The sequence below is a fragment of the Heteronotia binoei genome, chromosome 5 (assembly GCF_032191835.1).
Source record: "Heteronotia binoei isolate CCM8104 ecotype False Entrance Well chromosome 5, APGP_CSIRO_Hbin_v1, whole genome shotgun sequence".
NCBI classification, from domain to species: Eukaryota; Metazoa; Chordata; class Lepidosauria; order Squamata; family Gekkonidae; genus Heteronotia; species Heteronotia binoei.
Window position 1 is genome coordinate 21,460,301 of NC_083227.1, and position 18,302 is coordinate 21,478,602.

An 18,302-nucleotide genomic window follows, 5' to 3' on the forward strand; every position below is an offset into this window, starting at 1 on the left:
TGTTGTTTTTGAACTACAAAAGAGGAAACTGCCCAGAGGAGAACCCGCCATCTTTTAGGCACCAGGGAAAGACGTCTTTATCTTCCCGAGCCTTTTGCAACGTTATTCATGCAGCCCTCTTTTATTTCTGTAGGCTCATCTGTCATTTTTATTGTTGCTTAGAGTCACTGCCAGCGTTTTATCTCTGCTGTTCTCTTTCTGCCAGTTTTATTGCTGGTTTTAAATCAAGGCGCTGCGGTGTCATTTTCTAGCTGATTTTTATGCCACTGGTTCTTGTTTGAAAACCAAATGGGGTCTGTATGCTGCTTCCTTGGAAGTATTTATTCATCGAGTGTGGTGGCAGGTAAAATAGTTTAAGCGAAGGGTCTTGCTCAAGGAAATCATGTCCCATATGAACTTATTTTTCGGACAGGATTTCATCAAGGCGATTGGAGGCCGTGATCTTCAGAGGAGAGGATTTAGTTTTAAAAAAACAATTATGCCGCACATGTGGAAAGTCTCTCAGTTTGATGCCAGTTTAAAAACGAAGAAGAAGAAGATATTGGATTTATATCCCGCCCTCCACTCCGAAGAGTCTCAGAGTGGCTCACAATCTCCTTTACCTTCCTCCCCACAACAGACACCCTGTGAGGTGGGTGGGGCTGGAGAGGGCTCTCACAGCAGCTGCCCTTTCAAGGACAACCTCTGCCAGGGCTATGACTGACCCAAGGCCATTCCAGCAGGTGCAAGTGGAGGAGTGGGGAATCAAACCCGGTTCCCCCAGATAAGAGTCCACACACTTAACCACTACACCAAACTGGCTCTCCGAAACAAACAGAAGTTGGAAATTGCATGCTGAAGACTTCTAGAGTGTGACTATCCCAGTCCTACCCCCCTGACACCTTTCATGAGGGTTAACACAGCTTTGCATGCAGAGGTTACATGCGCCAAGTTCATCTCTCCTGAGTCCTGGAGAGACCAGGAAATATGAGAGTGGATGCTTTATAAAATTATAGAAGGAGCTATTTTTCTTCTCCAGAACCAGCACCAAAACAAGCTGCTGTATCACTGGTGGCCCCAGGTCAAGGGGAATGACACTGCATAGTTAACCCTGCCAGGCAAGGCGAGTGAAAAGGGGGCTGGCTGTGGGAGCGGGAAAGAACAAGTCTGGGGAGATGGAGTGAGAATAACATTGCACGAAAGGCACAATCTGCAAAAGGGACACTGAGGAGGGGAATGAGAAATCATTGCTGTGCCTCAAGGCCTTGAATTCAGCAGGAGCACAGCTCCTGAACCTTCCTGAGGGTTCCCCCTCCTCCTCCCTGCCGACCTACCTTGTCCATTGAATAGTAGGTGCAGCTGCATAACAATCCCTGGATTAGGAGAGTGGGCAGCCAGCCAGCCAGCCACCAGGGGCTTTGCCACAGCCCTAGCTTATGAGATGGCAATCAAGGCTGCAAAGAAAGACTACTTTGCAGCCAAGATTGCATCTGCAAATTCGCGCCCGGCACAATTATTTAGAATAATTGGAGATCTTACCACATTGCCCCAAGGCAAACCAAATGTTAGGGAATTAGAGATAGGCTGCGAGGCTTTTGCGAAATATTTTGCAGATAAAATCACGTCGCTCCGCCAAGACCTGCCTATCACATTGGATGCAGTATGGGAACTTGAGGCTCCGCGCCTGTCTTCTAGTTTGGAGTTGGGTCGATTCGACCCACTCAGCCTGGAGGAAGTCAACAGAATTCTCTCTGTTGCACGCCCAACAACTTGCGATTTGGACCCTTGCCCCTCCTGGCTGATTAAATCCTGCCAGAGGGAGCTCAGATGTCCTTTACGGGACATAATAAATAGATCCCTCCTGGAGGGGCGTTTTCCATCACCTCTAAAAGAGGCTTTGGTCCGCCCCCTCCTGAAAAAATGTACAGCAGACCCGGCCGAATTGGCAAATTACTGACCGGTCTCTAATTTACCGTTTTTAGGTAAAATTATTGAGAGGGCAGTGGCGTTGCAACTACAGGGCTTTCTGGATGACGCTTCCATCCTAGATCCTTGCCAGTCCGGCTTTTGCCCGGGCCACGGGACGGAGACAGTGCTGGTCGCCTTGGCGGATGACCTCCAGCGGCAACTGGATCGAGGCAGCGTGGCGGTGCTGATGTTGTTAGACCTGTCGGTGGCGTTCGACATGGTCGACCATCGGCTACTGACCCGCCGCCTCGCTGACATAGGGGTTAAGGGGCTGGCCTTGCAATGGCTTTCCTCCTTCCTCAAAGGTCGGGGACAAAGGGTGGCAATCGGGGGTGAGCTCTCCGGAGGCTCACGCTAGACTGTGGGGTGCCTCAGGGAGCAGTTCTTTCTCCGATGTTATTCAACATCTATATGCGCCCCCTTGCCCAGATTGCCCGGAGTTTTGGACTGGGTTGTCATCAATATGCAGATGACACCCAGCTCTATCTGCTAATGGACGGCCGGCTTGACTGCGTCCCAGTGAATTTAGACCGGGCATTGCAGGCTGTAGCAACCTGGCTCAGGCTGAGTGGGCTGAAGTTGAACCCGACGAAGACAGAGGTCCTTTGCGTGGGTCGCGGCGCTCTGGGGAGGGAAATACCTCTCCTGGTTTTTGACGGTGTGCCGTTGAAAGCGGCGGGTCGGGTCAAGAGCCTGGGGGTCCTACTGGAGCCTTCACTGTCAATGGAGGCCCAGGTAGCGGCCACTGCCAAGTCGGCGTTTTTTCATCTGAAGCGGGCAAGGCAGTTGGCTCCTTTCCTGGAGCGCCGGGACCTGGCAACAGTGATCCATGCGACGGTCACCTCAAGATTGGACTACTGCAATGCCCTCTACATGGGGCTGCCTCTGTGCCAAACCCGGAAGCTGCAGCTAGTGCAGAACGCAGCGGCCAGGCTGTTACTGGGACTCCCGAAATGGGAGCACATACAGCCAGGGCTGCGTGAACTGCACTGGCTGCCAGTTACATACCGGGTTCGCTACAAAGTGCTGGTTATCACCTTTAAAGCCCTATATGGTCGAGGACCTGCCTACCTGAGGTACCGTCTCTCCCCATATGAGCCCCAAAGAGCACTGAGGTCAGCAGGGAAGAACAAGCTGACTATCCCTGGGCCAAAGGAGGTAAAACTACAGAGCACCCGAGCACAAGCCTTCTCTGTTATAGCTCCGTGCCTTTGGAATCAGCTCCCGGAGGAGGTGCGGGCCCTGCGGAATCTAGACCAATTCCGCAGGGCCTGCAAGACCATTCTTTTTAGGCAGGCCTTCATAGACGATTGACAAAGAGATGGCTGTTCAATCCGCCAAATTGATCCTATTTAGTGACCTCTGCCATTATGTGAATGAATAAAATAACATCAAGAACAAGAACATCACCGCTGCTATTAAATTAAATTAAATTAATTATGGAATGATCAGACAATTGGAATGGTTTTAGATATTGTTGTTTTAAATTATTGTATAATTCAAATGCTAATTGTTGTTTAAATTATTGTATAATTCATATGCTATTTTAAACGTAATGTATATTGTATGATTTTAATGAACCTGTTGTTAGCCGCCCTGAGCCTGCCTAGGCGGGGGAGGATGGGATATAAATAAAAATTATTATTATTATTATTATTTATTATAGCAGCCCTCATTAACCCCTGGAGAAGCCCACACCACCCTTTCTCCACTTCTTATGTGATTTTGGATGGCAGGTGGTTTGCTGGCCTTTTGACTGGGAGGGGTGGGGCAAGGAGACCCCCAGGTGAGCAAAGCCTGCTTGGGCTGGCTGGATCTCTAGCCAGCCCAAGCAGGACTCACTTGCCCAGGGCTCTCCTTTCTTGCATCAGGTTGCTTTTTGCTGGTGGTGGGTGGTGGAATATGTTAATGAGTTATGCTAATGAGCTCCACCACCTATTTTTCTACAAAATGACCCTTGTGTGCCTCCCAGAATACAATCACCCACCCAAATAAGCCAGAAGCTTCAGCTGTCTGCATCTACTAGAGACTCTTCATATTTAGAGTTGCCAACAACCTGCAGTGAAAATGTGCTGCCCCTTTAGCAGGGACTTAATGGGATGGCATTTCCCACCTGATGCAGTTTACCTTTCAAGCTATGAAAAGCTGCAACTGTCCATTTCTGTAAACTGAGTATCTGTTAAAGGGACAGGATGTTTTCTTTTTGTCCAGATGGTCGGCAACACTGCCCCTGTGTTCTGGTTCATAAGAACATAAGAGAAGCCATGTTGGATCAGGCCAGTGGCCCATCCAGTCCAACACTCTGTGTCACACAGTGGCCAAAAACAAACAAACAAACAAACCCAAGTGCCATCAGGAGGTTCACAAGTGGAGCTAGAAGCCCTTCCACTTTGCCCCTCCCCAAGCACCAAGAATATAGAGCATCAATGCCCCAGACAGTTCCAACAATACGCTGTGACTAATAGCCACTGATGGACCTCTGCTCCATATGTTGATCCAATCCCCTCTTGAAGCTGGCCATGTTTGTAGCCACCACCACCTCCTGTGGCAGTGAATTCCACATGTTAATCACCCTTTGGGTGACGAAGTACTTCCTTTTATCCATTCTAACCCAACTGCTCAGCAATTTCATTGAATGCCCACGAGTTCTTGTATTGTGAGAAAGGGAGAAAAGTACTTCTTTCTCTACTTTCTCCATCCCATGCATAATCTTATAAACCTCTGCCATGTCACAACACAGTTGACGTTTCTCCAAGCTAAAAAGCCCCAAGTGTTTTAACCTTTCTTCATAAGGAAAGTGTTGTAAACCTTTAATCATTCTAGTTGCCCTTTTCCGGACTTTTTTCAATGCTATAATATCCTTTTTGAGATGCAGTGACCAGAATTGTACACAGTATTCCAAATGAGACCGTACCATTGATTTATATAGAGGCATTATGATACTGGCTAATTTGTTTTCAGTTCCCTTCCTAATAATTCCCAGCATGGCGTTGGCCTTTTTTATTGCAATCGCACACTGTCTTGACATTTTCAGTGAGTTATCTACCATGACCCCAAGATCTCTCTCTTGGACAGTCTTTGCCAGTTCACACCCCATCAACTTGTATTTGTAGCTGGGATTCTTGGCCCCAGTGTACATTACTTTGCACTTGGCCACATTGAACCTCATCTGCCACATTGACGCCCACTCACCCAGCCTCCACAGATCCCTTTGGAGTGCCTCACAATCCTCTCTGGTTCTCACCTCTAGTAAATTACTGGTGCTTTGACGAGCTTTCAAGGGTGCTTTTAAAATGCTCCATGTGCATATATTGAGCCTTCCTAATCCCTGAATGCAAATACTAAACCCCTGAGTGTACATAAATGCTGGGGACTTTGCTTCCAGTTACGCTGCCTCAATCATTAGTTGCTGGATTAACAACCCATAAAAGAACTTCCCTCTAGGTATGTCTCTACAGTTGGTGCCAGTTTGGTGTAGTGGTTAAGTGTGCGGACTCTTATCTGGGAGAACCGGGTTTGATTCCCCACTCCTCCACTTGCACCTGCTAGCATGGCCTTGGGTCAGCCATAGCTCTGGCAGAGGTTGTCCTTGAAAGGGCAGCTGCTGTGAGAGCCCTCTCAGCCCCACCCACCTCACAGGGTGTCTGTTGTGGGGGGAGAAGACACAGGAGATTGTAAGCCGCTCTGAGTCTCTGATTCAGGGAGAAGGGCGGGGTATAAATCTGCAATTATTCTTCTTCTTCTACATCCCATAGTTATATATATATATAATAATATTATAGCACTGGGAAAGGTGTAGAAAAGGGCAACTTAAAATGATTCAAGAGATGGAACACCTTCCCAATGAAGAAAGGTTAACAAGGTTAGGAATCTCCAGCTTGGAAAAAGGATGATTGAGGGGTGACTTGATAGAGGTTTACAAAATTATGCATGGATAGAGAAAGTACAGAAAATATTTTTCTCCCTTTCTCACAATACAAGAACTCGTGGGCAGTCAATGAAATTAATGAGTGCTAGGCTTAGAACAGATCAAAGGAAGTACTTCACCTTAAGAGTAATTAACAAAAGGAATTCACTGCTGCAGGAAGTGGTGGTGGCTGCAAGCATAGTTGGCTTCAAGAGGGGATTGGATAAACATATGGAGCAGAGATCCATGAGTGGCTATAAGCCAAAAAGTATAGATGGAATATTATGCCTGGAGTAATGATGCTCAGTATTCTTAGTGCTGGGAGGGGGCAACCGTGGGAGGTCTTCTGATGTCCTGGCCCCACTGGTGGACCTCCTGATGGCACCTGGGGTTTTTTGGCCACTGTGTGACTCAGAGTGTTGGACTGGATGGGCCATTGGCCTGACACAACATGGCTTCTCTTAGGTTCTTATTTTCTTACTACCACATCTGGCAGTGGAAAAAGAAAATATTTGTTTCTGTATCTGAGGCAGTCTCCTTCTCTCTGTATGTTCGCTTAGCTCAGGGCAGCAGTGGCCAAACTGTGGCTTGGGAGCCATGCACAACTCCCGGAGGTCAACGAAGAACTCAATGCAGGTTTACTCTCAAGTAAGCTTACTTAGCATTGGGACCCCAATCAGCCTCCTAGGTCTGACCCATACATAGGCAAATGTTTCTACCATGTGTGAATTGGGGAAGGAGGGGGAAATAGGCTGCCCCTGCTGTAGGCTGATCCTGTATTAGTGTGTTCTCGAAAGCAGGAGTGGGAAGGGAATCAGAATTTTAGAGTTAGAAGGAACCTCCAGGGTCATCTAGTCCAACCCCCTGCACAATGCAGGAAACTCACAAACACCTCCCCCTAAATTCACAGGATCTTTCATTGCTGTCAGATGGCCATCTAGCCTCTCTTTAAAAACCTCCAAAGAAGGAGAGCCCACCACTTCCTGAGGAAGCCTGTTCCACTGCGGAATCGCTCTAACGGTCAGGAAGTTCTTCCTAATGTTGAGCCGGAAACTCTTTTGATTTAATTTCAACCCATTCGTTCTTGTCCTACCTTCTGGGGCCACAGAAAACAATTCCACACCCTCCTCTATATGACAGCCCTTCAAGTACTTGGAGATCGTGATCATATCACCTCTCAGCCTCCTCCTCTCCAGGCTAAACATGCCCAGCTCCTTCAACCTTTCCTCATAGCACTTGGTCTCCAGACCCCTCACCATCTGAGGGGGAGTGAGATGTTTGTGGACAAGTACAACCTCTGTTTCCACCTTGTGTCCCTTCTTTGAATTTTAAAATTCACAATCCTGCATCAACTCAGCATTACCACATGCATATAACCGATCTCAGAACCAACTATATAAACCCTACCTTGTATGTGTACAACTGTTTTCTATTCCAAAGAAGCTTTGGCTGAATTATTTATGTACTTGTCTATTCATATCTTGCTTTTCTCCCCAATGGAAACCCAAGGTGGCTTAACAATACAAAAAAAGAAAATATGATAGAAATTGCGAAGAGGCCTCGGCATTCATAGCTGGTTTCCCTCTCTCTGCTAACAGATCTTCCTGCTAGCGCAAAGCTGCAGCCCCTCGAGCTAAAAGGCTATTAATCTTCAGCCATATGCTTTATGTCTCTTTTACCCATAAAAATCCAAGAAATGTTATCCTCTCTTGAATCTAGAATTTTATAAACAATTCCTTGGTTGCCAACTTTGGGCTGGGAGATTCCTGGGGATAAGGGTAGACCCTAGGCAAGGTCTGGTTTTGAGAAAGAAGGGAATTCAGCAGGGATGTGATACCACAGAGTCCACCCTCCGAAGCATCCATTTTCTCCAGGGGATCTGATCTCTGTAGTCGGGAGATGAGCTGTAATTCCAGGAGAGCTCCAGGCCCCAGCTGGAGGTTGGCAACCCTATTCCTTAAGCCCGATTCTATTTTTAGATTTCTGATTTTTTTGTTTTGCTTTGCAGAAGGAATTCTGGCTGCCAGAAGTGTCTGCATTCTGCTGTCCAGGTTGACATCAAAGTCTAGGCCAGGGGTGTCAAACTCATTGGTTATGAGGGCTGGATCTGATGGGCCAGGCCATGTGTTTATTTATTTATTATGTTAAATTTCTATCCCGCCTTCTCCGCAAGCGGAATTTAAGACTAGGTAGCAGAGATATAAACTTTTTAAAGGACACAGACAAACACAAAGATTTTTTTTAAAAACCTTAAAATAAAACATGCTTAAAACATTAGCACTTGTTAGCCTTAAAGGTACTTTCTTTGTATTTCTCCCATGGGATCCAGGGAACTGGGCAAAGGAAGCTGTGGCTTTTCCCCTCCCTCTCCAGGGGGCCAGGAGGAGGAGGAGCCTCAGCCAGTGGAGAAAACTGAGGTTTTGCTCTGTGCAATTGAGCAAGCCTTGCAAAGCAAACTGAGATGCAGAAGGAAGCAAGAGAGAGGAAGAAAGAAGCAGACAGGAGCCAGTTGCTCGAGGGCGTGATAGCAGCCCTCCGGGGGCCTGATTCGGCCCTCAGGCCGCATGTTTGACATCCCTGGTCTAGGCAGTCACTCTACCTCATATCTATGTATGCCGTATATATATGTAGGTGTCATCAAGTCACACAGCAACCCATGGTGACCCCAGCAAGGGGCTTTCAAGACAAGTGAGAAGCAGAGGGGCTTTGCCATTGCCTTCCTCTGCAGAGTCTTTCTTGGTGGTCCCCTTCCAAGGTACTGACCTTGCTTAGCTTCTGAGAGCTGATGAGATCAGCCTACACCTTACCAATTAGGCCTCTCAGCTATGGGCTGGGATATAGCTGGAGATTTTGGGAGTGGAACCTGAAGAGGGTGGGATTTGGAGAGGGGAGGAACTTCAATAGGGTATAATGCTGTAGAGTGAACCAAAGCAGCCTTTTTCTCCAGGTGAACTGATCTGTCACCTGGAGTTCCGTAGTAATCCCAGTAGATTTCCACCACCTGGAGGATATCATCAACCCAAAAGCAAGAACATGGAGAGACTGGAAATAGAACAAAAACCGTGTACCCAGTCTCAAACCAAACATCCAATATTGGTTTATTTATTTCCCACTCCTGAACTTGCAGCTGCTGGAATGGCCTTGGGTCAGCCATAGCTCTCGTAAGAGTTGTCCTTGAAAGGGCAGCTGCTGTGAGAACTCTCTCAGCACCACCCACTTCACAGGGTGTCTGTTGTGGGGGAAGAAGATAAAGGAGATTGTGAGCCGCTCTGAGACTGGTTCAGAGAGAAGGGCGGGGTATAAATCGGCAGTCTTCTTTTCTATTTCCAACCACCTGGAAGTTGGCAACCCTGCATTGCAAATCCACATTCCCCTGTACACACACACACACGGTATAAATTATTGATGCCTCGCTCCAAAATGAGCGCATGCAATTATGGGAAGACGGACAGGGACTCAGATCCTCTCGACCCCTTCCCATACGTTTTCCACATTAAAAACAAAGGTTAATTTAAAGTCTACCATTCGTTGTCAGCAGATTTATTGATTTGAAATAGCTCATTACATATAAAATAAAAATCACAGCAACACTTTCAGAAATACCATACCTACTCCTGTCCCATGGGACGTCTGCTTCGGAATATTGGGCAGGCTGGCTTCTAATTTATCTTACAAAAAAACGACTCCAAGCCAAGGAGGCATTCCAAGGCAGCGTCTATAAAGAACAATAACACCGCCATCACTAAAACCTCTCAATGCATAATCATAAATAGTTAAACAGCAGCCAGAAGCATAAAAAGCCAATTTAAATATATTGCTCAATAAAAGTGAGCAGATAACAAATGAACCAAAGCAGCAAGAAAAACAGGATCGCCACAGACTAGGTGAGTGAGTGACAATGTGGGGAATGAAGCTTAGTGTTGATAAGTGTAAGAGGATGCACATTGGGACAAAAAAATTCCTTGCTTCAAGTATAGGCTGATGGTGTCTGAACTTGCTGAGACTAAGTGGGGAAAAGATCTTGGGGTCATAGTGAAATGAAAGTGTGAATGCTCAATGAAAGTGTGCTGCAGCAGTGAAAAACTGTTTTAGGGATTATTAGGGAAGGGATTAACAATAAAATGGCTAATATTGTAATGCCCTTGTATAGATCTATGGCTGGGGCGGCCAAACTTATTTATTTATTATTTATTATTATTACGTTCAACTTATATCCCGCCCTCTCTGCAAGCGGACTCAGGGCGGCTCTCAACATCATGTCAATACAGTTAAACCAATAAAACATATAAAACCATAATTTACATATTTCAATTTTTAAAAACATATTACAATTTTTAAAACCATTCTATAGTGCTGCATCCATACAATATAGGCGGCACTGAATTTCCGAACAGTGATCACCAGCGTTCTATGTGATGTCCGGTGGCAGCCGTTTTTCCGCCAAGCATCGAAGGCCTGCTTGAACAATTCGATCTTACAAGCTCTGCGGAACGCAGACAGATCCCGCAGGGCCCTTATGGCTTCCGGAAGGGTATTCCAAAGCTCTGGTGCTGCCACCGAAAAAGCCCTAGATCTTGTCACACATAACCTGGCTTCTTTTGGTCCGGGGGCGGACAGTAAGTTTTTTGCCCCTGAACGCAGTGCTCTCTGGGGAATATATGGAGAAAGGCGGTCCTGTAGATAGGCAGGTCCCTGACCATAAAGGGCTTTAAAGGTCAATACCAACACCTTGAAGCGAACTCGGAACACAACAGGTAGCCAGTGCAGCTCTTTCAGCACTGGCTGAATGTGCTCCCATCGTGGCAGCCTCATTAACAGCCGTGCCGCAGCATTCTGCACTAGCTGTAGTCTCCGGGTTAGCATCAAGGGTAGCCCCATGTAGAGAGCATTACATTGATCTATTCTTGAGGTGACCGTAGCATGGATTACCATCGCTAAATCGTTGTGCTCCAGGAAAGGAGCCAGCTGCCGCACCCGCCGAAGATGAAAAAAGGCAGATCTAACAGTGGCTGCTACCTGGGCCTCCATTGTAAGGGAGGACTCAAGGAGCACGCCTAAGCTCTTGACCTTAGGGACCGGTATTAGTGGCACCCCGTCAAGAGTCGGCAGATGGATCTCTCCCCTTGGACCACCCCGACTCAGGTAGAGAACCTCCGTCTTCGTCGGATTCAGTTTCAGCTGACTCAGTCTGAGCCAAGATGCCATGGTTTGTAGAGCCAGGTCTAGATTTTCCGGGGTACAGTCGGACTGGCCGCCCATCAATAGATAGAGCTGGGTGTCATCCGCATATTGATGACAACCCAGTCCATGCCTCCTGACAATCTAGGCAAGGGGGCGCATATAGATATTAAATAGCATCAGGGATAGGACCGCTCCCTGTGGCACCCCACAACTAAGAGAGTGCCTCTGGGATGCTTCCTCCCTGATCACCACCCTTTGTCCCCGATCTTGGAGAAAAGAGGTCAGCCACTGTAAGGCAGATCCCTGAATCCCCACATCGGCAAGGTGGCTAGTCAGTAGCTGATGGTCAACCATATCAAAAGCGGCTGACAGGTCTAATAATAACAGCACCGCTGAGCCGCCCCGATCCAGATCCGAACTTCCTTAACATAAGAGCCACATAGAACAAATGTCAAATTTTGAGAGCTGCTACACACGAATGTCAGATGTTTGAGAGAGGAAGGAAGGAAGGAAGGAAGGAAGGAAGGAAGGAAGGAAGGAAGGAAGGAAGGAAGGAAGGAAGGAAGGAAGGAAGGAAGGAAGGAAATAGATGGGAAGAGGGAAGGGAACAATTTTAACTTTAAATGCATTCTCCAAGCTGCCAACTGGCTTGGCTTGGAGAAATGATTTAAAGAGACAAAAACCTTTTCCAAGTCAGCTGACTGGTTGGTGGGGGTTTCAAACACAATATGTGTGAAAGAGCTACATGTGACTCCTGAGCCACAGTTTGGCCACCCCTGACCTGTGGTGTAGCCTGGTCGTAGTATCTCCAAAAGGACATCACAGAGCTGGAAAAAGTACAGAGGAAGGCAACGAAGATGATTAGGGGGTTGGAGCACCTTCCCTCTGAAGAAAGGCTGAAGAGTTTGGGACCAGGGGGAACATGAGAGAGGGTTATAAAATTATGCATGGAGTGGAGAGAGCTGACAAAGAACTTTTTCTCCCTCTTCCAAAAGACTAGAACTTGAGGGCATCCAATGAAGCTGATGGGCAGTAGGTTCAGGACAGACAAAAGGAAATACTACTTTACACAAAATGTGATTAACACATGGAATCTACTGCCAAAGGATGTAGTGACAGCCCTCTAAGCTGTGAAGTTGTGTGAACAAAAAAATCTACTTTTTGGGCTACTGGCATTAAAGTTGTGAGTTACTACCTAAATCAGTTTGCTCTGGGGCCGTCCTTCCTGAGCTAAGACAAAAATGTGTGAGCTGGAAACTAAAAAAACTGAGCTAGCTCACACTAACTCAGCTTAGAGGGAACACTGAGATTCTGAGTGAAGAGTGGGGTATAAATCCAATCTCCTCCTCCTCCATGTGCTGAAACAGTCTAGACAAAGGGGCTTCAACAGCTCAAGATACGTTCAAAGATCAGAGTCCAAGCTTTTCACACTTCCCAAAAGAGAAATAAACATGCCAGCAAATCCAGTGTGAGAGCCAGTGTGGTGCAGTAGTTACGAGTGTTGGACTAGGATCCAGGAGACCTGAGTTCAAATCCCCACTCTGCCATGGAAGCTGGCTGGGTGTCCTTGGGCCAGACTCACTTTCCCAGCCTAAACTACCTCACAGGGTTATTGTGAGGATAAAATGGAGGAGAGGAGAATGATATAAGCTACTTGGGGTTCCCATAAGGGGGAAAGGGAGTAAATAAATAAAATAAATCTACAGAAGCCTTTCAATACTCATAATAAACAATGCTTTCGTCTGAGCATAGAACGTCCTCAAGTAAATGAGAGATGTAAGTTAATATTGTTTGACAAGCAAGGGGGATAAGGGTAACTTGGAGGAAAGAATACCAACATGTTTTTAAAAAAGAATTTAACTCCTCCAGCCAGTTGGCTGAGAGGGCACTTAAACTGAACCCACAACTCTCTGTGTGTATTCTGTAACCTTCCCTTGACTCTCAGTGAGAAAAGCGACATATTCATAGGCCAAATAAATGTTAAAAGAAACCAGGTACATCCTGTTAGCTTCTAGAGTCGCCAACTGCCGGGGGGGGGGGGGAGTGGAATCCTGTCTCTTTAACAGAGATACAATGGGATCTCATCTTAGGGGTGATGTTATTTACCTCACCCTTGTCATAAAAAGCTTCAGCTGCCTGTTTCCACGTATCAAGCCTGTATTCAAGGGATGGGACATTATTCTCCAGGCCTGTTGGCAACTCCCTCCACACTATACCAGCTCAGTGTCTGGTGCGAACTATAAAATCAGAATATTCCTTAGAAATAAAATAGGAGGCCTAAAGACTAACAAATCCCATTGAGTCCAACAGAGCCTTTAGTACCAATAAAGTTTTATTCTGGGTATAAGCTTTCATATGCATCCACACTTCTTCATGCATGCACACGAAAGCTTATACCCAGAATAAGCCACATTTATACCCCTAAATGTGCCACTGGATCTATATTCTAGTCTAAGCTTTCACAACACTCCTATTGTGTTTATTCTACAACAGACTAACAGAGCTCCACCTCCCCATGTTGGGGGTGGAGGTCCACAAAGACAGCCACTAGGCACGATTTTAAGTAGTCTGAGAAATATACAGGACAGAAATCAAGCCACATGCAACATCCACCTCCTGCAAAGAAGCTGTGGTAGCAGCAAGGGTTAAATCCACCAAGTTCCGCCTGCTTCCTAGAGAGACCTGGAAACGTCAAAAGGTAGGCTGTTCCATAGCCCACAAAGGGATGCAGTTTTGATGGTTCTGTGCAGTGACTTCGGGTTCTGAATGGCAGGCGGGAGAAGAAAGGCTGGCAGTCTTTCTTGAAAATGATGCCAGGATTCATTTAGGAATCATTTGACAGCAGGAGGGGGGGAAATGTATTTTCTGGAAGAGTTCTTCTCACCTTTGCCCCAGCAGACCCTCTGGAGGAGCAGAAATAAAAAAATGCAGTGTTGAGAATGGCTTTAATAATAATAATAATAATACTTTTTATTTATATCCCGCCCTCCCCGCCGAGGCAGGCTCAGGGCGGCCTGTTGAATTGCCACCTGCCTCAGTATCTAGGGGCATAACTGTTTGGCTTTTTTTTTTTTTAATTCTCAGCTTTGAAAGTTTGTCTAGTTATTCCTACACACACACACAGAAACCAAGAGGAGGGTAGATCTCAGATGATAAGACAGCCTGTCATAGGGTTAGAGCCCCACCCCCACCCCTGGGTTGCCAAGTCCAATTCAAGAAATATCTGGAGATTTTGGGGGTGCAGCCAGGAGACACTGGGGGTGGAACCCTGAGCAAGCAAAATTGAACTTCAAAGGGAGTTCTGACCATCGCATTTAAAGGGACAGCACACCTTTTAAATTGCCTTCCCTCCACTGGAAATAATGAAGGATAGGGGCACCTTCTTTGGGGGCTCATAGAATTGGACTCCGTGGTCCAATCCTTTTGAAACTGGGGGGTGGGGTTGTTTTGAGGAGAGGCATCATTTGCAATATTGAAATGTTGGTGCCTCTATCTCAAATGACAGCCCCTACAGAGCCCCAAATACTTGCAGATCAATTCTCCATTATACTCTATGGGAATTGGTCTCCATAGGGAATAATGGAGTGCCCAGCTGATATCCCCCCCCCGCTTTATGATGACTCTGAAGAGGGGGGAGGGCCTCCAAACCAGAGGATCCCCTGCCCCCACCTGGAAAATGGCACCCCTACCCCCCCCCCTCCAAATCACACACAGAGGAACTGGGTTCTCTGATTTGTAAGACACTTGCTTGGGGAAAGTTGGATGCCAGTGTGTTATTATATGCAATAAATACTACCTTTTGACATTATTTTTTTTCCCACTGTCGTTATGTTTTCACAACAACCCTGTGAGGTCGACCTCCTGATGGCACCTAGGTTTTGGCCACTGTGTGACACAGGGTGTTGGACTTAGATGGGCCATTTGCCTGATCCAACATACCTTCTCTTACATTCTTAAGTACCTTGGACAGAGGAAGAACCGATTGTCCACGATCGTCCTGTTAACTTCCTAGCAGAGGGGGGAATTTGTCTTAGCATTGCCGGCAGGCAATGGTCAGCCCACTTCTGAATGCCTCTTGCCTTGAAAACCTGTCGAGGTCGCCGTAATTCGGCTGCAACTTGTTTGGTGGGGGCGGGACCCAAGGCTTTGGATATGGTTCCCTATTTAATTCCACCACTGTTGCCCCTCAGATGGAGACTTGGTATCAGAACCGGAAATGAGGCTAGGTGGAATTGTTGGGTTAATAGGGAGGTGGGATAATCCTCCCCCTTGGCTGTAAACAGACCACAGAAGGCGTTTCCTGTCCTTTCCCCCCTGCTTTATTCCTGGTAGGAAACTGGCAGTTTAATTTATTTTCTTCGGTGGGGAGGGGGGAAAAGCCAGAACTCCCTAGCTACACTTTCCCAAGCCAGGTGGGTGAACATATATTTGAACATATGAAGCTGCCTTATACTGAATCAGACCCTTGGTCCATCAAAGTCAGTATTGTCTTCTCAGACTGGCAGCGGCTCTCCAGGGTCTCAAGCTGAGGTTTTTCACACCTATTTGCCTGGACCCTTTTTAGTTGGAGATACCAGGGATTGAACCTGGGACCTTCTGCTTCCCAAGCAGATGCTCTACCACTGAGCCACCGTCCCTCCCCATGCAGGGAGAGGTGAGTGAAGGGGGGGGGGCAGATCTTCAAGAGGGGGAGAGACAGCTGCAGGGAGAAATGAATAAAAATTGCCGGAGAGGTGGGGAAGAGCTGGATTGCGAAATCAAGTCTGGACAGGGTGTTTTGGGAGCAGCCTCTTTTTTCAAATTGAAAAATATATTTTCTGAAATGTCAAGTTGCGCATGTTGTAGAAAAGAGTCCAGGTTGCACCTTAAAGGCTAACAACATTTGAGGCAGGGGTGAGCTACTGTGAGTCACGGCTTTCTTCAGATCAGAAAGGTCCTTCCCTGCCACAAATGTTGTCAATTAGAGAGTCAGTTTGATGTCGTGGTTAAGTGCGCAGACTCTTATCCGGGAGAACCAGGTTTGATTCCCCACTCCTCCACTTGCACCTGCTGGAATGGCCTTGGGTCAGCCATAGTTCTCTTAGGAGTTGCCCTTGAAAGGGCAGCTTCTGGGAGAGCTCTCTCAGCCCCACCTACCTCACAGGGTATCTGTTTTGGGGGAGGAAGGGTAAAGAAGATTGTGAACCGCTCTGAGATTCTGCGCGGAGGTTGGAATATAAATCCAATGTTGTCGTCGTCTTCTTAGTCTTTAAGGTGCTACTGAAGTCTTGCTCTTTTCTAAGCTGAGATCAGGCCCAGAGACAAGTTTGTCATCTCCTAGAAATGGTTTTTGTGGTCCCCAGTTTGTAGAATTCCCAGCATCTGCTACTGACCCTGATGGGAGATCTGAACTTTGAATTTGAAGGATTAGGAATCACATCGCCTCCAGCTGTTCCTAGGGACTTTATTATTGCATTGTTATGTGCTGTTTTGAATGAGATGGAATGGCTTTAAGCGTTGTTTGTTTCTTAGGGAATTGTTGGTTAGATTATTAGGTCCAGATAGAAATAATGACAAAGTAAACAGTCCTTCTTAGGATCTGTTTTATTGCTATGCCCTAACTCTGCGAGGCTCTATCTAGATTTTTTTACTCTTATGTTCCCTCAGCTCATAATATGGGAAGGATGTGGGGTGCAAGCTAATAAGTAGGGTTGCTACCAACCTGGAGGGGGGAAAAACTGTCCCTTTAATGGAGACCTATGGCAATGTCATTCAGTATGTGAGGTTTTTACCATCCAGGGCTGTAGCAAGCAGGGGTGCCCCCTATAGGATCTGCAGCACCCCACCCTCAAGGGAAGAATGGGCAGGGTGCTGCAGATTCTATAGGAGGCACTTCCCCCAGCATCCCTGCTGGCCACAGCCCTGTTACCACCATGACATGAAAAGCTGTACTTGCCTTTTTCTATGCAGTAAAGGGCTGGAGCACTTTCCCTATGAAGAAAAGCTAAAGTGCTTGGGGTTCTTTAGCTTGAAGAAATGTCGACTGTGGGGTGACATGATAGAGGTTTACAAGATTATTCATGGGATGGAGAAGGCAGAAAAAGAAGTCTTTTTCTTCCTTTCTCACAATACAAGCACTTGTGGGCACTCAATGAAATTGCTGAGCAGTTGAGTTAGAATGGATGAAAGGAAGTATTTCTTCACCCAAAGGGTGATTAATACATGGAATTCACTGCCACAGGAGGTGGCAGCGGCTGCAAGCATAGCCAGCTTCAAGAGGGGATTGGATCAACATATGGAGCAGAGGTCCATCAGTGGCTATTAGCCACAGTGTATTATTGGAACTCTTTGTCTGGGACGGTGATGCTCTGTATTCTTGGCACTTGGTGTTTGGGGGGGGGAGTGGGCCATGCCCCCACTGATGGACCTCCTGATGGCCTCTGGGGTTTTTGGCCCCTGTATGACACAGAGTATTGGACTAGATGGGCCATTGGCCTGATCCAACATGGCTTCTCTTGTGTTCTTACATTCTTAATGTTCTTAATAATTGTGTTCTAATGTTCTTAAAGGGACAAGATTTTTTTTTCCTCCTGGTTATTGATAACCCTCTCTACCTCTTCCATAGTATAAATATACTCCTGCTGTCCTACCTTATTAGGCTGTTGTAAGGATTTCTGAGGTGATAAGTACTTTGAACACTTGAAAAAACATTATATGCTTTCTAAGTTTATTATCAGGGAGGTGTTTCCTGGCATTCTACCATTCGCACTGTGTTGGGTTCTCATATTTAGCTCCTTCCTTGAACCAAAGAGTTCAATATGTTTGGGAAGTGAGTAAGTCAGGCATTTTTGGAAGGGCAGGGATATGAGTTGTATTTACTGAAAACATTTCTAGATTGCCTTTCCACTCAAATTGAATCCCCAAGGTGGTGAACATCAATAAAACATTTTAAATAGCATTTGAAATATATATATATATATATATATATATATATATATATAGAATGTTTAAACAATTCAGGAAAAACATATAAACATACAAATGCAACATAGTCTGGGAGGAAAGCCAATAAGAGTGACTGGACAATGGTGCCAGCACTGGGTTGGGGAACACTGGAGATTGCCAGGGTAGAGCATGAGGAGGGTGGGGTGGTGGGAGGGGATGGAAGGGACTTCAGTGGAGTGTCATGCCACAGAGTCCACCTTCCAGAGTGGACATTTTCTCCAGGTGAACTGATCTCTGTTGCCTGGAGATTCATTGTAATCCCAGGCAATGTTCCCTCTAAGCT